The sequence below is a fragment of the Harmonia axyridis genome, chromosome 7 (genome assembly GCF_914767665.1).
Source record: "Harmonia axyridis chromosome 7, icHarAxyr1.1, whole genome shotgun sequence".
NCBI lineage: Eukaryota > Metazoa > Arthropoda > Insecta > Coleoptera > Coccinellidae > Harmonia > Harmonia axyridis.
This window is the reverse complement of record NC_059507.1, coordinates 27,481,039-27,507,297: the sequence shown is the minus strand read 5'-3', so window position 1 is coordinate 27,507,297 and position 26,259 is coordinate 27,481,039. Positions and strand designations below refer to the sequence as shown.

The following is a 26,259-nucleotide window of genomic DNA, read 5'->3' as shown; positions in this document are numbered from 1 at the left end:
TTTTCATCGGAAAAGAATATGACATGTATGAAAAAAGCAAAACTATGCTGAATTGAATAAGAATTAGTATGATTTGAAAGTTGGTACATGAAGAAAAGAATGGAAACGTTATAATATAAATTTGGCTGCAACCTTTAAATTCCATAATTTATGTATGAAAACATTATATTTAAACTTTTCAAATTCCTTATTTATTTCCTGGAAAATTTTTCGTTAGAATGCAGTCACTAGTTATGTTTCAGCATATTTTGATTTGAAGAAAGCAGCAAAGAGAGAAAAGTGATGAATTAAATACTTTTTCATTGCAATTAAACTCAAAGTTTCAGTAGAAAATGTATTCATAAATAATGTTTGTTCACGTCTAATTTGGAAACATTCTATATGTATATTATTTGAAAATATAACGATCACGTTGTGCCTTTCTGCTACTGTTATTTTTTTTTATTGTCAGATGTATCAAATACATTGATGAACGACGATGCTACTTTCAGTACATTCCTTCACGTCATAACAATGTTTCCAATTTGATAGAACCGAAAAAACTCATCTTACCGAAGACCGCACTCTATTTATGTTACCTACATACTACACAAGTAGATTATTCAAACCGTTATTCCCATAACAGTCGATGAAAAAACCGGAAAACAAGGCTCTGCTATTCACAAACCGTACTTTCCACCCGTTTTTACGCCATCGACGAACAATCACGAATAGGTTTGCGGATATGAGGACGAATGTGACCAAGAAGAATCGCAGATGCTACTGAATTAAACATCAATATTTACGTGAAGATTGTCGATGATGTATTCCTAAGCTCACCAGGCCATATCGTAAAGAAAAAGTAGAAACTTACGAGATGTTCTATGGTCCTTCTGATATAAATGCGTTCAGGAAATTATTGTTTGTTTCCGAGTTGATTTATATCGACGCAACGTTGAACTTCTGTGTGACAAATAGCATCGAACTTTGTCGATAACTGGATTCACATATTCTCTCAGAGTAATGAACATAGATAGAGGGAGCATATGTCATTTTCAGTAAGCAAATTTTGTCCCCAACATGTACTTGCAAATTTGACATGAAGCGCGCGGAAATGATAACATATTAGTGATACGATATTACACTCAATTCGCGAGTTTCTCCACAAAAAACGCACTTCTTATGTCCCATAGTGAATCAATATTTCATATCAACTCGAAATATATTGAGATGTATACCTGAATATATATGAAATTCAGAAAACAAACTTCAAGCGCGCAAAACGACGTGAAACAACGGATGACAACAAGAGAGCAAAAGTTGCCAAACCTTGGATTTCAGCAGGTAGATACAGAAAATAATAAATATTCTGCATACTATAAATTCGACAATTAGGAAAAATATCGGATTCCAAATATTCAAATTTGCATATTTAATCGAGAATCACTCAAATAAATATATTTCATTCAATATAATATACATTCGTAACGATATAGTAAAATTGTGGATTTGAAAATATTTCACAATCCGACAACGTAATCTAACCATGTTGTCTTCATTCCTTGGGTTTCAGCTCCTAAAATTCATAGATCGCTTTGAAAATCAATGCGGTTCAGTATATGTATGATCGAGATAGAAACAATAAACTAATTAAATTGGTTTTTTATCACGTGGATAATTTAAGGAAAGCATTTCAAAATTATTAACTTTAAAAAAAACCTAAAAATAGAAATTTTATCGTTTGGAGAATTCAAGAAAAAAATCAAGAATCCATTCTGTTCCTAAAAATGAGCAAACAAAAAGAAACAAACATGATAATGATAGGATAGCTTAGTCGAGAAAAATCCACAATGAATTCCGTTGCATATTTTATCATTTATCGCATTCAGACACGATTCCCTATTTTGCTTTATATTATGCATAGATATCCACTATTATTGCAATGGCGCCATGCTTTTATACAATTTCCAATAATCATACAGTGTCGCGTTGAAATTTAAACCTATCCAACCGAATGGAATTACAAAAGCATAAATAAGAGGAGCAAATATAAACATTTTCGTCGTTCAATTCCGATTAGAGTGGCGGTAGAGAAACACACGTATTTTGTGACTAATCTCTGAAAGCTATTGTTTTAATTTCGTTAGGTTGGCGGCCTGCCAGGATAGTAATGTCAGGCAGAAGTTCAGACTTTCATACCGAACAAATTAGTGGCTTTCTTGCTTTGCCTTCCCCCCATTTAAATATTCAGAAAGTTTTTCGTAGCTCTGTCGGCTATATCTGAGAATTTGTTAGCGGACTTATTTCCTACATAATTAGGAATAAATCCGGAGGAGGTTATTGGATGCAGCCTGTTTGCGTGCTTGCTGTTGCCACTTATTTTGGTCTCTATTGTGTTCTCGAGTATGACAAGAAGGGTATGCGGCATATTCGCTGTTATGACCGACGTCGTTTTACGATTGTGTATCGTATGAATGTACGTAAACAGCGTCGTACGTTTAAGACGCAGACAGTTATATCTCTATTTGAAATGTAAGGACGGAGATCCCTATTTTAGCTGTAATTGCAGTCGAGTGAATTCCGACTTTTATTTCTACTTCTTAATGGGTTGCATAGAAATTCTTCTTTGACAGACTTTCAACACTGCTTTAAGCGCTCTTATGTTGTTTAAACTACTAGCACAATGTGAATTTAAAATGGAAGTACGTTATTTATTTCATTCCATTGCTTCAATTTCAGGGAATATCTCAATTGAATCCGACTTGGAATCAGGAGCTATTGAGCGCTCGTCATCATTGCGCCTTTTAAAACCACATGATTTCATTGTTATCGATAAATTTATTTAGATTAGGGGTTTTATTGATATGACATTTTCTATATACAAACAAAATTTCAACCTTATCAAATCTATTGTTGAGGAAATATTGGGAATGTTTTTCCAAGTGTATTGCTTGAATTTTCACTGGCTTTACTGACATGAAATTTTGTAGTATACACAACAACATTTCATCTCTAGGTATGATATTTCTGTCTTGATCATTATTTTTCTGTTAAAATTTCTCGAGCATTCAAAGAAAATGAAAATATTCGGTTGCCTCAATTTTCTATCGTAATGTACTTTGAATGAAGACAAGGCAGGTTGTCTAGTTAATAATGTACACAGAGTGAGTATGGAACTCCTCAGTTATGTCGGAAACTAATTGATTCATTGATGAAAATTTGTATTGCATGTGTTGAAGTTATTATTGCTATTGAATCACTATTAATTTCACATGTTTGTACAACTAGATAAATAGACGAAAAACATATTCAAAAAACATATTTCATTCTCAAAGAAAAAGATCGAAATGACTTGAGAATCTGCATTGAGTAATAAACATAGATAAAGGGAGTATACGTAATTTTTACATGTCCCCAACATGGTTAGATTACGTTGTCGGATTGTGATATATTTCCAAATCCACAATTTTACTATATCATTATGAATGTAAATCATATTGAAGGAAATATATTTATTTGAGTGATTCCGGATTAAATAGGAAAATTTTAATATTAGGAAATCGATTTTTTCCTAATTGTCGAATTTATAATAAGCAGAATATTTAGTATTTTCTGTATCATCCTGCTGAAATCCCAGGTTTGACAACATTTGCTCTCCTAGTGTCATCGATTGTTTCACGTCGTTTGGCGCGCTTGAAGTTTGTTTTCTGAATTTCTGATATATTCAAATATTTATTTCGATATATTTCGAATTAATATGGACGTTGATTCACTTTGGCACATAAAAATGCGTTCTTTGTGGAGAAACTCGCGAATTAAGTGAAATATCGTATCACTGATATGTTTTCATTTCCGCTCGCTTCCTGTCAAATTTGATAGTTCATGTTGGGGACAAAATTTGCTTATTGAAAATGACATATGCTCCCCCATCTATGTTTATTACTCTGAGATTCCATTCGAATTCATATTCTGTGCGACGAAAGAATATAATACCTGCAGATTTTAATGAAGGAAATAGAACTTCTCTGGAATTAGGTGAGTAGAAAATTGGAAACATGTCTTTCCCTATTCAGATGCAGGAGGATTCAAATATAATTTCCGTAATGATTGTCACGTCGTGTATGAAACATGCATCATGCAATCCACCCACTATCAGAAACTCTATGAACCGGAAACTATTCGAGCAGATGAATCCATTCAGCTTCCTAGCATCCCACATGAGAACCTTTTCAATCTTTTTATGACGGCATTAGCTTTTCATCTTGTGACGTAAATAAACAGCTCTATCGGTTATCGATCCTAGAAACATAGCCAATTAACAAATTGATCAGACATTATTGTTTTCGTGTTGAAAAGCTCTCAACGTTTCAATATTTTCTATCTTACGTGTTCCATAGTGTTTAGATAAACTAAGAAAATTAAGCCAAATTTACTTGAGTATTTATTATTTCCTCTTTTTAAATAACATTGTGTCATATCATCAGATTTGAACCTGAAATAATTTTGTTCGGAAACTTGGCCATTGTGGTGCCATCTATGGATCTTCCGCTCTACGATGCTTGATGTAGGTCGCTGCTAATGTGTTCCAAATATCGCTCAATTATGAGTAGAACTTAGCAATATATTCGATGTGATTCATTATAATATATCTGGATTTTTTGGGAACGATTTCTTTTGATTGGATTTTTTGATTTCCTAGCTTTAAATTCTCCAACTAGGAACAATATGTATAATAAGCAATTTAATAATAATCGTATTTATTATTATTATTATTAAATAACTCATTATTTTCAATAATTCAACTGAAGTTCTCATTTTACATTTTGATCGAAATTGATTCCTTGCTTATCACTTGGTGAAACATAATTTCTCGTTGATATGCATGATTTCATCCCATTCTCAAAACTGAATATAAAATGAGCTGTAAAATATTCAATCGATTCTTACCACTAAAAAACCTTGATCTTAAATTATTCTTATTGGTACATATAACATCTATATCATTTTTGCCAGTTCTTTCATAAAGTTTATCACTAAGCGTTGGAATATATTTGATGTATACAAATTTCTTCATTTGATTTTTTTAACATTAGTCTGTTTATTATGTCAGGAGAGTAGCCACGGTACTTGGCTAATACTTTTTAGATTCGAACTTCTATTTTTTTCAACTTTGAAAAAGAAGTTTGAATCTTAGAAGTATTAGCCAAGCAATGGCTACTTTCATGTCATAATAAACAGATTAATATTCAAGAAACAACAGAATATGTAGATTGTCAACTTTATTCTAATCTAAATTCAATTTGAAAATTGAATGAAAAAATTTGTATACATCAATTATACATATAAACGATATAAATGATCAACTTTGTGAAAAAAGTAGACAAAATTCTGTAAGCTACAGGGTATAAACATATAGTCACAGAGGCGTGAGCCTGTACGTCATATTGATGTTATATGTAACAATAAGAAAAGTTAAGATAAATGTTTTTCGTGGTGAGAATCGACTATCTGAATATTTCACAGTTGAGTGGTGTTTATAAGCTGTTTTGTGACGAATGTTCTTCATTTAATATAGGTCAGAACTGAGGTCAAACCGGTCGATCTTACGGAATTAGAATTGAAGAACATAAAAGATTGTTTCTTTGAAATAAGTCAACAACTGGTTTTTCCAATCACTGTATCATTTCCAATCAATTTATAGATTTCAATAAAACTAAAATCTTACACAAAGGTGATAAAGATAATTTTTAAGTACCTCTTGGAGTTTTTGGGGATGTTTGAAAAAACAACCTTCCAATTGTGAATGATCAATTAGATTTCCGCCTGCCTCCGGTTTTAACATCTGTTACTTAATCATTTATATGTGTTCATATATGTTCTTATTAAAATTGTGAAACGTATAGTCGAAAGTTTTATATCATTTATTAATATTACATTTTGAAATGTGTTGAATCCAAAAATCTGAAATATAAAATAATACACCAAAATAACTGAATAAAACCCATCAATATTCAAAACACTTCTTGAAAAATTGAAGTTATTTGAATGAAATTCAGTGTAAACATCGGATACGATGCCGCATTGCTGTTTTCTCATGATGAAATAATATTCGTATGACCAAAGTCTGAAAGAAATTAACTACACCATATATTGGATTTATTACAAGCTCAGCGGACGTAATTGACAAGATTGATGAACTAATTACAGCTAATATTGTTTTATTAGTGAAACGGGATTATAGAGATTACCTCTTGCGAATTTGAAATTTCTTGTTCATCATTGCCGTTGTCCGAGTTACTTCCTATAGTTTCAGAAGTCTTCCGCTAACCATGCCGATTAACGGTTTCGGAGTTAATTGCTGCAAAAGAATTTTTATTGGAATTGCTGAAACAACTTCCGCTATAAAAGTATTATAGTTATTGACTTTAATGATTCATTAATACCGAGTTGATTGTGGGAGCTCTTCATTTACTCTATACAGTCGTTGTTTTAATTCGTTAACTCTTATATTTAGGGGTTGAAAGTATCGAATCATATCGAAACCGAATTCCACCATGATAATGGATCTTGACTGATAGGAATACGTTTTTCTGAATTGTATTCATCTTATAGTCCTTTCATAGAACTTTGACCAAAACCGCATGTTCGTCTAATGTGGTATTATCATCATACATCAATATATCAGATTATCATCATTGTCATTCAACAATATATCCGATAAAACTGTTTGGACCCTAATATTAATATTGCTAGATTGACCAGCTACTGGTTTTGCTGCAGGAGTGTCAATATTTTCAGTCTCACTTGCAGATTCATTCCCATAATCAGGTAAACCTGTTCTTCATTCTCTTCGATGTAAAAGTATTATACTCTGTTTCCAGATATGTAGCTATTGCTAATAATGTTCAAAGTGAGGTCTCCCAATCTTGAATTCAGTTGGTCGATGGTAGAGATTCAAATATTTCATTTCTGTCTAATTTATCATTTTCTATTTGTAATGTTAACTTCAGTGTGTGTATTAATGGAAGTACTGATGAAATTAGCAAGTATTGCTATCGATCAGATTTCGGGTAATCTCTTCAAAGGTATGTTTCATGGAGCAAGTATTCCTCTGCTTTTCCACTTTGCCAATCGATCTAGATCTTAATTCAGTGTCTTAACTTCCGATTCAAAAGTGTGGGAATCAAAAGTCCAATTTCAATCGGAAGTTCCAACTTATCAGAATCGGAATCGAAGCTCTCTAACATCCGTAATATGCAATACTTGTGAAAAGGATGTTCTTAAATTCCACTTCGAATTCCATCTAAAAATGCTCTGCATCTCCGTTGAAGAATTGGCGAAACCAAACTACGCAGACTCGAGAGGGATCTGAAGGCAAAACGAATAAACACTTGTGGTTGAATTTGTCGGACCAAATGGTCCTGACAAAAGATTTCTCCGGGTCTAATGAATAGATCGGAACCCTCATTCATAAACCGGCTCTACGCCCCCTTTGGGTGGTGGTTCAATACTCTCTCGAGGGGTGTCTAATTCAAATCGAACATAAATGTGTTAGTTAGTGTTCATAATAGGGGGTTGCTTGCGAAAAATCAATTATGATGGCGACATATCTCCAGGGTCTGCAACTGCATATGCAAACATTTATTGAATCCATATCTGCAGAATAATAATTTGATTGATGTGTAAATGGTAATATGCGCCATCGAGAACATTTTGCTGGGATCTGTAAACATCGTTACAAAATTACATGAATGTTGTAACCTTCAAATGAAAGTTGATTATAATAGGAACATTCTGAATGCATCAAATTTTGCTATTTAATGCGTTTTATATATGATTGAAACGATCAATAAAATTAATCTTGAATTTGAATATTCACTCAAATACAATTGTATGGAAATTTTAGGTGATAAACTAATAAAATATTATTGTTTCAGGTAAATGGAGTTTTGAATATCCACCTAAGAGTTTGCATTCTGATAAAAAATGCATATGGTACAGTAAGTAGTTAACTTTGTAAACTCGAGCCATCTCATTAAAATAAATAATGAAACTTGTTTATCTAAATCATAGAGGGTTTTTCTGAAGTACAAATGAAAATGACAGATTCCTCGGATCATTTTGAGAAAGAAAGTCCCATAAACATGAGCCCACAAACTATTTGTTTTCGAGATACAGGGTGTTATATTTTGTTTTATTTCTCGCCTTCCCTTCTCAAGATATTCGACTTAAATTTGTATAGATATTTCAATTTGAAGTTTTCATCATGCAATATGCTAATTTTGAATGTAAATCAGGTGATATTTTTTCCGGAACTTTTTCCCCTCAGAACTTTTTTTTGGTGGACAACTGGTAGTTTAGAAGAATGTAAAAATAAACTTTGGGGTCCAGTAGTTTTCAATTTCATGTAGTTTTGTGTTATCTGCTACCGATTTCGAATGAAAAAATTCAAACAATTCTTAAGCATTCTTCGGAAAAATCAAAGACACAGTTAATAAGCTGTAATAAATAAATTAATCATTAGTTTGGTACTTATTTACCCAATCTGAAGCGAAGATTAATAAAGATTCGATAAAATGGTATGTTTAATCATAACAATAAAGTAAGACTATTAGAAACACCATGTATGCGTTTGCGAGCTCTTGTTTATAGAACTTTTATTCTGAAAATTAGCCAATGAATCTCACCCTGTATAAATGCGCACAATCAAAATGTCTTGATAAACTTGATATGTATTCATTTCCAAAAAAAAATACCTCAGCTCAGCAACACAAATTGAAGCAACAATAAAATTTCTGAAAGAAAACCAATTGTACAATCATTTATGATCAATGTACTTCTAAGTTTTCTTTTCTGTTTTTTTAATATTTTGTAAACATCATTTCCTGTAATAATCAGAGGAATAGAACATTGTACCATATGTCAATGGGCTAGTTTATGAGACAAGTTGATTAAAAAAAAATACGAAGGAAATATAAAAATAAAAAGTAGGAACTCCATCAAATCTCAATACGTGGTGTATGGAATAAATATAAATAAAAAACTGCAACAGAAAACGGTGGAAACAGAAGGACGAACAATCAATTCAGTGCGGAAGAATAAAAAAATCTTTCAGAGAATAAATACAAACATACCTAGCCATATCATGGAACCTCTTGTTTCCCGCAAAAGATTTAAAAGGATTCTAAAATGTTTTATGTGGCAGGATGCGGGAGTTCGATATTTTCCCGGGACATATTCACCCTTTTAAGATTCCCTTATAACTGGGAAGTGTGGGGTTGTTTATGGTGAAATTTATCGGTTGGTAGTTCCGAAGAGAAAATAAAAATGGTCGGAATTGTTTGAAAAACGGAACAGTTGATTAACTCGAGAAGGGGGAGGCTATAAAACGTGGCATACACATCCGCTAGTGTTGTACAAAATCCATTTATCCGATGACCAGGAGGAATCAATACTGGTGGATATTGAAAGCAAGTTCCGCTCAATTAAAAAAACTTTTCATATTGAAAAATTAATCTTTGAGCAATCGCTGTAGGTTTTATTTATGAAGGGGGACACCGAAATCATGAAACTCTACCACGTACTTTCTTCTTATTTTTTACTTATTTCTTTTCTATTCAACTATATTGGTAATGATTAAATTGAAAAAAGCAATCATCGGCAAAAAGTATCCATTAAAAAGTAGTTTTGTTTTCTTTTACATTCAAATAGAAACATAGATTCACCTGATTGTTGAAATGAGAGATAAAAATATACACTCTTTTCAGGAAGAGCAATACAAATGCAAGAGTACAGATAAAAACCTCAGCAAAAACTCCGTTTCCCCGTATAGTTGTAGTGATTGGTTTGTGTATTTGTTTACAGAATAAGCTGACATATTTATATTAAAGAGCTTCTTCTTCATCCAAACAAAATCTTTTCCATCCTTCCTTTTTTCCAAGTCCAAGTTGACGACGTATATACTATAATTAAATCTGAAGACAAAAAAAAAGAACCAGAAAGGAGTAATGAATATTAGTTTCCGTTATATTGATTTGAAGTTAGCGTACCCATTCTAAAAAAGGAACTGAAACTGAATGGATAGCTTGGAAACCACCATGAAATAGATAAATTCAACAACTATTCACCAAGTGGTTAAAAGTTTCTTCTACAACACACTCACATAATGGGCTTTCAATAGAATGTCATTTAAAGAGCATATTATTGCAACGACTTCGATCTTAGTCGATTTGAAATACATCAAATTTTTCTAGGAAGAAACCTAGAACATTCTCTAAAGGATCAACGATGATTAGACTTTTGTTGAAGATATTACATGAATTTTATTCCGAACGCCAAATTTTCTTGTCATTTTCATTAGGTGGAAGGAAAGTATTAATCCATAAAAGTTTGCGTGACATTAATCTGATCTCTAAGTGCTTATCTGAGAGGTAAGTCACAAATGGAGAGTAAAGAGTTAAAGAAAAACGATGTACAAATTTTGCACTAAGCTTTATTATTCCCTCAATCGCCGGAAAAAATCTCAACACGTCTGGGAAAAAAATATAATAAATAACAATAAAAACTTCCTTAAAACACAGATGAAAAATTTAAACCCTGAGTCGTTTGGTCAAAAATTCTCAACTGGTTCAGTTAGGTTATATGTTTACACGGCTTATGAAAGGTGATATGGCGAAATGTCAGGTTTAAAAAGCTTATATACCCAGACGACATGTCGGAAAAAAAACGATGTAAAAAAAGTGACATAATTAATGCCAGATAGCATTAATTTTCTACTCAATTGATCAGCTATCGCTCCGAGGTGCTGTGTTCTTTACATAATCTCTGCACTTCGTTACACTCCGATACGGTCGCTACTCGCTAAAGCCACTTTCACTGAGCGCGCATGCTCATCTGCACCGTTAGCGTTAAGAAGGTCGCAACCGTATTTACGCTGTTGCCGCTTCGTTCTTGAATAATCCCACCATTTCCTTTATGTTGCTTCATAATTGATGGATATGGAGAAATTGAAAGAAATCGAAAACATTTCGGCAAAGGACTGAATTGGAGTTTGAAGATTTTTAATATGTCCAACTTTTCTCGAAGAATATCAATTTACTTATGTACATACCTGAATTGGCAGCTACTTGAAGAAAATTATTTGAAAAAAAAATTATTATCGCCCGAATATTATCAGAAATGGGGGTAATGGGGGTAATTACCCCCTCCAATAAATATCGAAACCCTGAAAAAAGTTACGGAACTTGGTGCACATAAAATATATATCATGCAATAATTTCAAATTACTAATTTCCCAAATATTACAATCAATGACAACTTCCTAAATACGTTATAAGCAAAAACCTTTCAGCACAAATCAAACTGAAAAAACGGGAAGCCTATAGCTATTGTAGTTTTCGAAATATCGCTCGATCAGCCAGAAAACGGACCAAGTGAATACGTAATCTGTATTTTGTTGCAAAAATGGTTCTATTAGGACGTTCTGGTTTCACCGACGACCTCTCGGATTGCTCTGAATCGTTTGTTTTTGTTTATTACGTCCAGATGAAGGAGAATAAATAAATATTCGTCGGACTCTTTGAGGGCTGGATATTTCAGTGTCACAGATGGATAATTGCACACACTTGCCGAATCTTATCGTATAATCCGTATAAATGTTCGGCACCAGCAAGTTGTAGGGAACATTTTTTTTTCAGTTTCTTCTCGTACCTCGTACAGTAATTAAGCATATTTAGATTCGAACGCGCATACGAATGAAATCAGTTGCTTACCCACCCCCCCCCTCATGAAAAAGAGCTATATCCGCCCTTGCATCAGACGTATCAATTTTTAAACAACACTATTTGAGTTTTAATCCGATCGGATAAGTTCTTTTCAAATTATTCGGAGAAAAAAAAATCTCTACTCATATTCGGGGAGATGCCTTTTTTGCTGAGATTTTAGAATTTTTTTTGGGCTTCGCCCATGTTTGGAAAATCTCTAAATATCTAATTTCATGACATTCCAAATCAATCAAAACTGAACGTAAGTTTTGTCGCTCTTTTAAACATATCCGTTTTCTTTAACAATAATAATAACAATAAAGTCCCTCAAGAGGGATTACCACCACGTGACTTTCCGCGTATCAGTCAATCTTTGTTACCCATTCGTTTCCCCTCTGACTGTCCTGCGATGACCGAACTTTGTACGGTGTACTAAGTTCACTTTATTTTCTTTCTCTTTTCGAGGCAGATAAGTAGGGGGCAGCACTGTACAACGATCGATTATTTTTTTCACAAAATTATAGTTTTACTCCTTTTATAATGATTTCTGGTAGGTTTTCTTACGAACATTCATAAATATACAAGTGCTTTGTATATCGTCCATAACATCAATTCTTTTGCGAAAAACGAAAAGTTACCAAAATTTTTTTTCATTCGAAAATTGAAAATATTGACTTTCCGCAATGTAGATTATTGTTTAAAGAAATTATGTGAAACCCCTATAAAAACCGGTGATTCTAAGAGGAAAAAATCCATTATTTCGTTTTGAACTGAGCAGTCACTTGCTGGTATTCCCTCTTAAGCGACTTGATTATGTTCCAGTTGTAAAAACAAATAATATACTTCGATCTGAAACGCATCCAAAGCGACTCATTAAACGCTATATTTATTGATCGCATCACTCTCAACCGGTAAAGACCTCGTCGATACGCTTTCATTAAATCCCCAAAGTGCTTCGTTATCGTCATTACCGATTAAAACAAATATCAATCGCCTGCTCGAATAAATCTCTAACGTTATTATTTATAATGTTCAGTTACCGTCTGCATATCGAAGATTGATGTTACCTAATCCACGTTCTACTGACCCACTTGCTCCTTCGTCCCAAGCCCCCTCGTCCTGAATGCGGATAATTTAACCATGTCAACAGGGATAGGCGATTCATTTCATGGAAATGAAAAGGGGATTTCTCGGGAGGAAAAGCTTCCTCGAACAGCAAAGAAAATATGCTTCTTGGTAATTGAGGTCACCGCGATACGGGGAAGAGTTTAACTTGAATTGATAGAGACGCTCTGTGGAGTTTCCTCCTTTTTGTACGGTTTGTGATAGGGTTCTCTGTTGGCCGCGTGCGGTAAGGCCAAATTAGTTTTTTTTCTGAACTAATGGAACTCTGGTTGTGAATTTATGATTACGTATTCGAGTGGGGAAAGAGTGTCGATAGTGGAATTGAGAGCGTCGTAACGATATATCGGGTTTCAAAGAAGCATATCCATAGAGTTTGCGGATATTGGTAGGACTCAATAATATATAGAATATAATAAACAGATTCTTCAAAAGCGTGAAGTTATATGGTTTTATATTCCCCTCTATATAGGGTTTTCCAATAAAAGGTTTAATGTTGATATTTAGAAAACGAGTATATTTTATGAGAAATCAATGGCATTACAAATATGCTTCTTGGTAATTGAGGTCTCCGCGATACGGGGAAGAGTTTAACTTGAATTGATAGAGACGCTCTGTGGAGTTTCCTCCTTTTTGTACGGTTTGTGATAGGGTTCTCTGTTGGCCGCGTGCGGTAAGGCCAAATTAGTTTTTTTTTCTGAACTAATGGAACTCTGGTTGTAAATTTATGATTACGTATTCGAGTGGGGAAAGAGTGTCGATAGTGGAATTGAGAGCGTCGTATGGATATATCGGGTTTCAAAGAAGCATATCCATAGAGTTTGCGGATATTGGTAGGACTCAATAATATACAGAATATAATAACGAGATTCTTCAAAACCGTGAAGTTATATACTTTTATATTCCCCTTCTATATAGAGTTTTCCAATAAAAGGTTTAATTTTGATATTTAGAAAACGAGTATATTTTATGAGAAATCAATGGCATTACAAATATGCTTCTTGGTAATTGAGGTCACCGCGATACGGGGAAAAGTTTAACATGAATTGATAGAGACGCTCTGTGGAGTTTCCTCCTTTTTGTACGTTTTGTGATATGTAGTTGCAAATCCTCATCTGGGTTTTCGTCAACACTACTAGATCTTGGTGGCCAATTGTGATCATCTCTTCGAGAAATAACACTGCCAGGAAACTTTTCTTGCAAAATTGCGATTGTTTTCTTGCTTGTAAGGCACGAAGCGCCGTCTTGTTGAAAATAGACGTTGCCCACATCAATATCTTCGAATTCCAGCCATAAGCAATCATTAATCATAGCTCGGTAGCGCATCCATTCACCGTTAAAGTTGGACCAGCCTACAAGGCTACAAAGTTCTCAGTTGTTTTTGAATGACACACACTGTTTTGATTCTTCACATCATTTACTTGTCCCAACATCACAAATTTTAAGACCAGTTTCACTATTGGCGGCCGAGAAGTTGCTTCACGATGACCCAATAGTGCTTTTAATTTTGCAAACCATTTTTAGTAATGGCGTGGTTTCGACTTGTCAAATGTCAAAAGATGACAGCTTCAAAAGTGACAGATTTCCAGAAAGCGAGCTATTCAAAATGAAACTTCTTATTGGAAAATAATCCCGCAAAATCTCTGGACGGATTTTTTCATTACTGGAAACATAAATGATGAATAAGTAGAATTTGTTTTTGTCTGAACGATTGAAAATAATTATTCAAAACAAGGCTCCCAAATCCGTAAATTTTTCGACATACTAACACTAAAGATTGCTTGAAATTCAAACAAAAATCGCCATACCGTATTCGTTTCCGAAAAACTGCAACCACACGTATGTAATGCATCTATTTATACCTATATAAGTCTAAGTGAACGCATGAGAACACCCCCTAACATAGATACACTCACCAAATGAATTTCCTATTCATGTAAAAGTCATATCATTACAATGCCATCCGTATAAAAATTGGTATATAGGGGCGCTAACGACAGCTTATGAAAGGTAAATTTATATTTAAAGAAGGGACGCTCTCACCCTGTTGAATTATCTGATTTGCATAGAATGCGGGTTATTGTAGACACTAAAAGAACCCTAATAGCGTGTGAAAGCCAGCCGAAGCAAACAGAAAATAATATTCCAATCAAGAGTATAAAGATTAATCCGAATCTACAGAATCGAAAATTATATTATTTATTTCAGAGTATCACCCCGTGAAAGTTCCTCATTTTATATTCTCCGCTTCGCAATTAAAACGCTTCATTGGACCTTGGAACAATTCGAAAATAATCTTGGCGAATTTAACCAACATAAAGTTCATAAACTTTTTATTTCTTCGTCCGGATCCTAACTTGAAGGAACGATTTATGAGACATTGCAGATGTCCTTGCACGAGAGAGTCGAGTTGAATGCTGTTTTCTCAAACAGATTGTAATTAAGTTTGAGGGTTTAGATCATGTAACCAGAATTAGGAGCTTAATTAGTAAGCCCATAGATCTACCTTGTAGGTAGATCAATAAAGCGCATAGATCTACCTTGTTGGTAGATCAATGTTGCCCATAGATCTGCCTTGTAGGTAGATCAAAGTTGCCCATAGATCTACCGCAATTGCCGGTAGATCTACATTTTCCATTGATCTACATTATCGGTAGATCCGCAATACCCATAGAGACACTTTATCCATAGATACACATTGCCCATAGAGAAACTCTATCCACAGATACACATTGCCCATAGATCCACATTGCCGGTAGATCCAGTGCCCATAAATAATCTTATAATCCAAATTTTCAGATGTCAAATCTGTCTTCTCATTTTATATTCTCCGCTTCGCAATTGAAACGCTTCATTGGACCTTGGAACAATTCGAAAATAATCTTGGCGAATTTAACCAACGTAAAGATCATAAACTTTTTATTTCTTCGTCTTCTAACTGGAAGGAACGATTTATGAGACATTGCAGAGATCCTTGCACGAGAGAGTCGATTCGAAAGCTGTTTTCTCAAACAGATTTTAATTAATTCTGGGAGTTTAGATCATGTAACCAGAATTAGGAACTTAACTAGTAAGCCCATAGATCTACCTTGTAGGAAGATCAATAAATCTCATAGATCCACCTTGTAGGTAGATCAATGTTTCCCATAAATCTGCCTTATAGGTAGATCGAAGTTGCCCATAAATCTACCTTAGAGGTTTTTCCGCATTGCCGGTAGATCTACGTTTTCCATTGATCTACATTGTCGGTAGATCCGCAATGCCCATAGAACCACATTGTCCAGAGAAACACTTTATCCATAGATACACATTGCCCATAGTTCCACATTGCCGGTAGATCCAGTGCCCATAAATAATATTATAATACAAATTTTCAGATGTCAAATCTGTCTTCTCATTTTATATTCTCCGCTTCGCAATTGGACCTTGGAACAATTCGAAAATAATCTTGGCGAATTTTAGCCAACGTAAAGATCATAAACTTTTTATTTCTTCGTCTCCTAACTTGAAAGAACGATTTATGAGACATTGGCGAGATCCTTGCACGAGAGAGTCGATTCGAAAGCTGTTTTCTCAAACAGATTGTAATTAAGTTTGAGGGTTTAGATCATGTAACCAGAATTAGGAGCTTAATAAAGGTAAATTGGAAGTTATTCTGTCCGTGAGCCGTCCGATTTGAATACCGACCTCAGAAATATTACGGTGTAAAGCCAATTATCGATTTTCCCGACGTTACGTGTTCATCATTCTCTCCACCTCAAGGTTTCCTCGAGATGACTGTTGCATCCTCGGATTCATGATCTCAGAATTCGTCTAATTCTACGTGATACGAATCGAATCGGCTCTATAGTCGGCACAGAAAATGCATAAATTCCGTTCGAATATCATCTCCGACCTTCGATTTCCCATTCCACTTAGAAACAATCGTCTCGGAGTCTGCTAAACACGCAGTGTTTTATAGAGATCATGTAGGTAGTAGTAATCGCGACTCGGGTATGATGGGTAATCATCTGGAGCCTTGGCATAATCCCGAGAAGGTCAGGGCACATCTTCACGTCACGAGTAATCTGTTGGTACTTCTGAGTATGATACGCCGGTGTCAAACGTTCAAATCAACTATAATTCTATATAATGTGCGTTCGATCAAGAATTATTAGTACAATCCGTTTTTATAAAGGGTTATTCATTTGGTGATTTCGAAAGTAAACTTAAATAAAACACTTTCATTTTAGAATATCGATCGCACTTTTATTTCAATATACTGCTTGGAAATTGCCATTATGTATGGAATACAATAATTAAATGTCTTCCGCGTGATGTCTTACAGGACTCGACCCTTTTGAGACAAAAAATCCAAAGGTGATGTATCACAAGATCTTGTTGGCCAAGTCATAGAGAAATTACGCGTCCTAGGAGTTTTTCTTGCAATAAAGCCAAAACGAGCCATGTTTTGTGGCTTGTTGCACCATCTTTCTGGAACAACATCTCTCCATCAGGCCAAATTGCATATACAGCACCTTTTTGTGGATGTAATAGTCTTTCAGTAGTTACATGAGAATTTTCACTGGCTCCATATGCTATATTTTGCTTGTTTACTTAGCCATCGATTGTACCGGGGCATTGTAGTATTGAAGGAAATGAAAAAGATGATGATCAAGGTTGATACCTGTAGGTCCTGAGCCCTACTGTGGGCTTGGAAAATACCAATGCAAGACAGCGGTCAACAATGGGAGATGGACAATAGGAAAACCCTCTGGAGGAATACTCTAGGTCTTGCCAAGGCAAATAAATTTGTGGTGCTTTCATCGACCTATATACCAGAAAGCTCCTGAAGGTACCACGAGATGAGCTTCGGGTAATAGTGGGACTGCTGACAGTGAGACTGTCGGTGCGAATACTTTTTGTACCGCTTGAGTTAGTCAGCAGATGAAATCTGCAGACTATGTGGAAAGGGAGCAGAAACAGCCGAACAATAATGTTCCCAGAGGTGACTGGCCACTCATATGGGAAAGTCAGCTCTGGATACTCACGAAGTAATAGCCAAGGCTCCTAAGGTTGTCATCGGTTTCATTAAGAACATAGACAAACCGACAGAGGCCGGGTTTGTATGGATAGGTTTGAGAACAAAAGATCAACTTGGTCGCAGTTCCCGGCAGGCTAACAGAGCCGTAACGACCACGATTCAGTGAAATACTAATAATAATAGCCATCGATTGAAACATGTGCTTCGTCGCTGAAGAAAATTCTATGCGAAAATTCATCACCCAACCGTTGTTGATCGAGCATTCAATCGGCATATTATGTTCTACGCATTCCATGGTTAGCCTAACCTTATCAGGATGGAGATGCGAATCGAGATCCCTTAGCGTGCCGTAAGAGAGCCCAAATGTTTTGCGCGCCGAGGAATCTTCTTCAACACTTTCACTAAAAAATTACAGCAGCAATATTTTCGGTCGAACGTGCATCTCGATGATGTACGGGTCTTAATCTATCAGTAACACTCCAAGTATAATGAAACGAAATTGAAAATATTGGATTAAAAAATGAGTTAAAACCAACAAGTCAATTCCCAAAAACACATCTTCCCCGTTGATCATGTCTAAACTAAATGCAAACTCCACCTACAAGCTCCAATACATTTTAAAATTTTTTTCATCATATACAAAACAATTAATAATTTATACTAATGAGGCGACAGAATTGCGTATTATGAACTTCTCCACGTATTTATATCAGGTAAACACTAGCTCTCACCTTCAAAATTCGTAAATGTATATTAATGATGTTGCTTCAAGCAAATTCAACTACAATACCTTGAAAAAAATTGGGAGAGCGCTGTCGTGAAGTTAGGAGTTTTTGAGCTCTCCTTCCTTTATGCGCCTTTTGCACCCTTGGGACCACATATACAACAATACACAGTTATGTGGTTTTCAAAGATGCAACTGTTGCATGAATGAAAGAGCGCTCAAGGACTCCTGAATTCTCATCCGTGCTTTGTTCTTTTTTAATTAATTTATTGAATGTACAGATACACGTTTAGGTTTACTGCTTCATTATTTGTTTAGATATCTATTTTCAATTTCAGAATGTCGCAGTCGTCGAGCATGTTATCGTAGATAAATGTTTTCTGCATTATATCTCGACCTAGAACACATCAACTGTTGGTTGTAGGTAATGGTAGAACGGAATCTTGATTAGACGGTCCTATTCATGGAATTAATTGAATGTTTCAACTGAATAGGCTACGTTCCATAGTCAATTGGCGGTCATGATTTGGTGCTGATGGTATAACGAACAGAAGATACGGAAAATCTTATGCATTATACTCGTTTATTTCACTTCTATTATGGGAATGTCTTACTCCCAAAATAGATCGAGGGATGAGAGAACTTAGCAATCTGCAGAAAAGATTGATTTCATGAATAACTTCCACTTCAGTAAGGTAGAAATATTATCGAATTTAAAAATCATAGAAATGGAGTCAGTGCTATATTTAAACCAACTATAACTGTTTCAATATTTTACGAACACTTTTGATACCCAAATGCTAAAAGTTCAAGTTGTAAGTGATACCTGGAAATCAGAGTGAAACAGAAAATAATTATATAGATTTTATGTGTAAAGTACCATTTGAATTAGAAAAAATTAGTAACTAAAGGTTTTTCCAATGGTAAAAATTTTCCAATCACAATTCTCAAAAATAAAACACTTTTGGGACGTCATGGTGAAAATATTTAAGCTGTTGGGACAAGTAAGTGATGTGAAAGGTTGTAGTGTTGTCGAAAACTCTGATTCGTCTATGTATGTACATTTATATGAAATTTGTAAACACATGTACTCCGTTTAGTTAATATTTGTTCGTTTTCTTTATAAACATCATTTTGAGATGTGTCAATTAAATATATGCATCAAAACGATCTGAAATTTGAAATGAGCGAATTTAATTGGATTAAAATATTCTACATTTCTTTATCAGACAATAAAAATTTTATGGGAGCCAAAATGACTATCCGAAAGTGGAGCAATAACATTATAATCCGTTGTGATTTTTATCGAAGTCATGAAGCACCGCAGAAACATAATATCGTTTGTTTTTCTTCAAACAGCCCAGGTTTATGATCGCGATCTTAGTTCAAGTTCCGGATCAAACAGTAATGTACCCGACTATGACGCTAGCAAAGTTGTGCAGGATTGGATTATGAAGGTTACATCAATAGTATTCTCACCTGAATAACGCTGTGAGGAGGTCGGTTCGCAATCAGATATACAGTTTATTGCAAGGTTTCTTCGAGACACGAGGTAGTGAAAGTTTCCTAGTGCTGCGGAGCTACGTCAAAGCTACAAGGTGTACGTTCACTTGTTTTCGTTTCTCCTTGGCGATCTTGAAAATGAGGGCAAAGTGGTTGTGAGTTGTTCTACGATCTTTTTGTCCTAACTTGGATTTATTTTGTCAACGGAATACAGAAATTAAATGGTAAGTGTCGTTGAATTTCCAAAACGTCATTTGATATTGAAGATGAGTTAAAGTTGTGAAACCTATTTATTATTTAGGTGATGAAAATAGCCATCTACTCGATTATCTTTAAGGCCATTCGATATTCTATTTACGTTGTTTTCATAAAACTGATTTGAAATAAGGAAACAAAAACAACCTTATCAAAACATAGATTATATTTAATCTATTCGGTTTTACTGAATTGATCAAACAAAGAAGTAACAATGCATTGCATTGCAACGATTATTTTACAAATTTTTAATTTTCCACAAGAAAATCCTTACCATTCAAAAAAAAAATATTTATTTTGCATTCTAGTAGAGAGTTTAACAAAATGTGAGGCAGATTTTGAGTTGATGATATTTTACTTATCCTGTAGCCTTTATAGATTTCATGATGTGATAGACTAGTTACGATCCTTGAATATGTATTTTAATATGTTGAATTCAATAAATAGAGGGTTTCAAAATAAAATATTTCATTTTGATATTAAAAAAATTGTGTTGCTATATTTTGAGAGAAATCAATTGATGTTTATTCAATTTTAAAAAGAAAATAATATCATATCATTGTCATGAAAATTCGCACAAATTTCATTTTCAAGGTCTTGAATCAATTCGTCGTCCACATCAATATTTTTCAATTTCGGCCATATCCATTCACCGTAACTGTTGCACAAGCCTAGTTTTTGAATAAGTAAGGTCCAATCCATAGAGTAATAAACATAGATAGAGGAAGTATGCACAAATTTTACATGTCCCCTACATGTTTTGATTACGTTGTCAGATTGTCATTTATTTTAAATTCCACAATTTTACTATATCGTTATGAATGTAGATATATTATATTGAATGAATATACATTTGAGTGATTCCTTATTGAAGACAAATTTGGAATCCGATATTTTTCCTAATAGTCGGATTTATAATAAGCAGAATATTTATTTTTTCTCTATCTACCTGCTGAAATCCAAGTTTTGGCATTTTTTGCTCTCTTTGTGTCATCGGTTGTTTCTCGTCGTTTGGCAGGCTTGAGGTTTGTTTACTGAATTTCTGGTATATTAAGGTGTTCATTTCAATATATTTTGACTTAATATGAAACGTTGATTCACTATGGGACATAAGAAGTGCGTTCTTTGTGGAAAAACTCCCGAATTGAATGAATTATCGTATCACTGATGTTTTCATTTCCGCTCGTTTCATGTCAAATTTGATAGTTCATATTGGGGACAAAATTTACTTGTTGAAAATGACCAATGCACCCTGTATCTATGTTTATCGCTCTGAGGTCCAGATAGTGGGATATTCAAAAGGAAAACTCTTATTGGAAAACCATTCACAAAACTTACGTAACTGAAAGAATCATGTAAATATAATGCAACTTTATAAATATCGTCAACGATTTCATTCGAATATATTACCCCAAACGGAATAAACAATTGAACTTTTTGATTTATCACTAATATTTAATTAGCTACCAGCACATTTAGCTATAAATCGACAATATAATGAAGGAAGTTAGTTCACCACGAAACTGGTTACACTCATGCAATATTCAAACCTGTAACGATTTTTGTTACCGTTTATTACTTTATTAATGCAATTATTTAGTCATGTTTATACGCGATATCCCCTTTTGCTATCAACGTTGAATTGAAAACGTTTGTTGGCAGTTGAGAATTCCAAATGAATTGAAATGTTGTTATCGTCCGTTTATCCCAATTTATTTCGAGATTCAGCAGCTATATCAAATATTTGATTATTTTCATTTAAGTTTATTTGTAAATGAAAATTTGGTCATGGGTTGATGAATCCCCGCTTAAAAATAACTATTCTCGGCCGTAAATAAACAACAGATCACGAATAAGAGCGACTGATGCACCTTGAACAAAAAATAACCTCAATGCGAGTGGATTCCTCTTTTCACCAGGTTATAAATAAAACGAAACATGTAATAAACGTCCTAGGAATCTGTTGCACTTCGCAACAAAGGTGAACGTGGCGAAAAATTGTTAATTAAATTTTCGGAAGATTAATAAACTATCATGCCGCTAGAAGAAACCCTCTTGAATTGTAATTTGTCGACAACTTAAGGTTTTATGAACGCTGAGATAATAGATTAAATGCAACGTCAGCTAGGTGTTTATAACGAACAGAGGTTCAACAAACGGCGCAAAATTATCCGAATCAACAGTTTGAGCATTAGAAGATTGATTACATTATTTGAATATACATAGTTTCTTCCGTAATATTGGGTTGACCTTTTATTATTTCATTTATGAAAGTGGTCTGAATATTCATAGATAGTGCTTTTGGTTGATTTATTAACATGATTAGCTTAGCAGTAGCCAACTAGTAATATTTGAATTTCTCCATGAAATAATGGATATCCATACTGTAGATACCGTGTGAATTTGGAGAAAATAAAAACTTTATAATATCAAGACAAGGAAATATGTTGCTTTAATATTTATACTCTGTAACTCAACGTTTATTTTATAATTGGCACATTTTGGTCAAAATGATCACGCTATTAATGTGTCGTTTTTTTCCAAACGACAACTTCATATTTAACAGTACATTTTGAAACAACATACTTTTTTCTATATGTATGTATATGATATCTGAAATCATGATGTAAGAATTTTTTCGAAAAAGTTATTTTTACTTATAATAATTTCAAATTCGTTTAAAATGGAAATTTATATTTTGATATTAAATACAATTTCGTGCTCTATGCTAAATTCAATATCGAATACACCACCAGAATGAACGAAAATTCAAGGAGAATATCGAAAAAATCAATATTTCAGTTACAATGGATCAAAGCTAAAACTACGTGTAATTATAAAATAACAATTGCAAGCTTTGTGTTAATATTTCCGTAAAAACGAATGCTACTCGATTTGAATTCAGTTTATATATGTCAAAAACACTCGTTGTTTTCTCAAATTTTCAAATCCATTGATTGGCAATATCAAACGATAATCAAATAGTCACCTTCTGAAAATTTTGTTCTAATCATTTATAATCTAGTTATGCATGGTTTATTTTTCAGTAAAAATCAAATGACGTGAACTTTACAAAACTTGAATTAAGAACACTGAAATGAGTTTGTTTGAGCTGAATATAGTAAAATAACTATCATTAATTCTCTGTAAATTATTTTTATGTGACATTACAAGAATTTATGATGGGATTAATATAAAAAAAATATTCTTCCGGATGGCATAACCAAATTTAACAGTTACCATTAAGAAAGTACACTACCTTTCTCATTAGGTTCTTCAGTGGAGATTCACTTTGATTCTATGCGGACTACAAATACATTTTTTTTACCTTGCATAAATAAGCTATCAATTATTTGGAAAACTTTTTTGGAGTTTGTTTTAATACCAAAGAATTCATTATCAATTTGACGTAAAAACAATTGAAATCGATGAAAAATTACGAAAGTTCTTGAACAACAAACTTTAGCAAAATTTTAAGTGGTTGAGGTTTTTGTCGGTGAGTGTATTAAATTACTTGAATTTAATTAATGTACTTGCTCCTCAGAATAATAAACTTAGATAGAGGGAGCATATTATGTCATTTTCAGTAAGCAAATTTTGTGCCCATCAGGAACTGTCAAATTTGACATGAAGCGCGCGAAAATGAAAACATATCAGTGATACGATATTTCCTCAATTCGCGAGTTTCTCCACAGAGAAGGCATTACTTATGTCCCATAGTGAATCAACGTTTCATATCAACTTAAAATATATTGAAATAAATACCTTCAATATATCAGAAATCCAGAAAACAAACTTCAAGCGCGCCAAACGACGTGAAACAACCGATGACACTAGGAGAGCAACAGTTGACAAACCTTGGATTTCAGCAGGTAGATACAGAAAATAGTAAATATTCTGCTCATTATAAATTAGATTATTAGAAAAAATAACGGATTCCAAATATTCAAATTTGCATATTTAATCGGGAATCACTCAAATAAATATATTTCATTCAACATAATATACCTACATTCAACATGATATAGTGAAATTGCAGATTTGAAAATATATCACAATCCGACAATTTAATCTAACCATGTTGGAGACATGTAAAAATTGCGTATACTCCCTCAATCTACAGGGTGTTTCCTAAACATGCGGCAAAAATTCAGGGGGTTGTTCCTTGGACTATTCTAAGAATATTTTGTCCTTTGATGATTTTTGAAAAACCTATTTGTTTCGAAGATATAGGGGAAACAAAATTTCAGATAATAACATTTTATTATGAAAAATTACATGAAAATTCAACTCAACCTACAAAAACTGTTGAAAATGACCACCTCTAGCCAGCATACAAGCATCCAATCTTCTCCTCATTGACTGCCCTTTCAAAAATGTTAATTGCTAATACATCACAAAACGAATTCAAATGAAAACCGTGTTTAATCTGTATTCCTTTACCATCAGCACTTATCAATTTTTAGTCAAAAAACTGGCCGTTTTTAGTAATTGGAATGTTGTTAAACACATTTAAAAATAAATTGTACCTACTTAGTAAACACAGTGCGGTACGCATTCTTATTTAAACTATTATTAATTTTAAAAATATGAAAAATGTTGTTCGCCCTGTATCTTCGAAACAAAGAGGTTTTTCAAAAATCATCCAAGGACAAAACATGCTTAAAATAGTCCAAGGAACAACCCCCTGAATTTTTGCCGCATGTTTAGGAAACACCCTGTATCTTAATTACTCTATGACTTACTCCTTATACGTATACGCACACAATATAATTACGTTTTCGTTGAATCGAATCCCAAAAGAAATTAATCGTTCAGTGATTTTAAACGAATTCCATAGAATCACCTTGAATTTCAATATCGGAAGTCGATAAGGTAAAAACCTATCCATTAGACAGCTCAAAAACACAAATAAAAGTTTCCAGAGGCGCCGACTACATGTAATAACATACTTTCCTCTCTTCCCGAACTTTCAATATTAGAAAATTCCCATTTCACGTCATGGTGGCAACATCAAAGCATTCTCGAGGGCTATTTCGATCCTTTTCGCACGACTCCATCGTCTGCTTTACGATTACGGCGTTTAATTTGTTTTGCCGGTGCAGAACACGCTTATTTTATTCAGTAGATTCCCTCGTTTTCTTTTCCCTCTGTAAGGATAGTAGAAACTTTTACAATAATTAAGTTTTTGAGACGGCCAATTACGCAAAGGATTTATCGGTCGAATATTTTTGCCGTTTGGGGTCCTTTCCACTAGAATGGTATAATGGAAAACATCCAGGGATCTCGATTGAGTAGGATCGGTTCGGTATTTGTTGGGGTTACTTTGATAGCTTTGCTGTTTTTCGAACATTGCTGGATTTTATACTGACATTATGTTTTTTTTCAGGGAACGGACGTCGAGTGGATTTGAATGTAAGTATAACTATTTTTTGATAATTTTTCATCTAAACAAAGTATTAGTGGGGCTTAAAATCATGTCTTTTGATACATAATAAGAGGTAATCCTTTAGTTTCAATGGCATCCCCACAAATTCTGTATAGGTCCAATTCTACTGTAATTTCTCCGATTTCCTGCAGTTGTCTATTTGGGAGACTTTTCTCCCTACTGCATGTCATTTTTTTCTTCTATTTGGTTTTTTGAATGAAGTATTTCCTCTTATCTGTCTTTCTTATTTTTATTTGTAGTGTCTTTCTTAATTCCTTATTCTCATGCTCTTCAGTGTCTCTATTGTCTTCTTTCTTTGTTTGTCAACTATTTCCCTAATAGTTTCAATTTTCAATTCTTCTCTGATTTGCTGGTTGTGTATATATCATGGGGCGCCAACCGCTGTTCTGATTACTATATTTAGTGTACTGCAGCTGGTCTCTATTATTGTCTTTCGTATTAT

At 33.8% G+C, this 26,259-nt stretch overlaps 1 protein-coding gene across 2 annotated transcripts in view; it reads left to right on the top strand.

Moving 5' to 3' along the window:
• Positions 1-26,259, top strand: part of LOC123684729 — a 95,037-nt gene that overhangs the window by 30,557 nt on the left and 38,221 nt on the right. The window contains exons 1-2 of one of the 2 annotated variants that reach the window (XM_045624120.1): positions 20,094-20,337; positions 25,758-25,783. The gene's annotated coding sequence lies outside the window, so the exon portion shown is untranslated. Of the gene's footprint in view, positions 1-20,093; positions 20,338-25,757; positions 25,784-26,259 lie in introns of those variants that run through there. The other variant, XM_045624121.1, reaches the window with a different exon arrangement.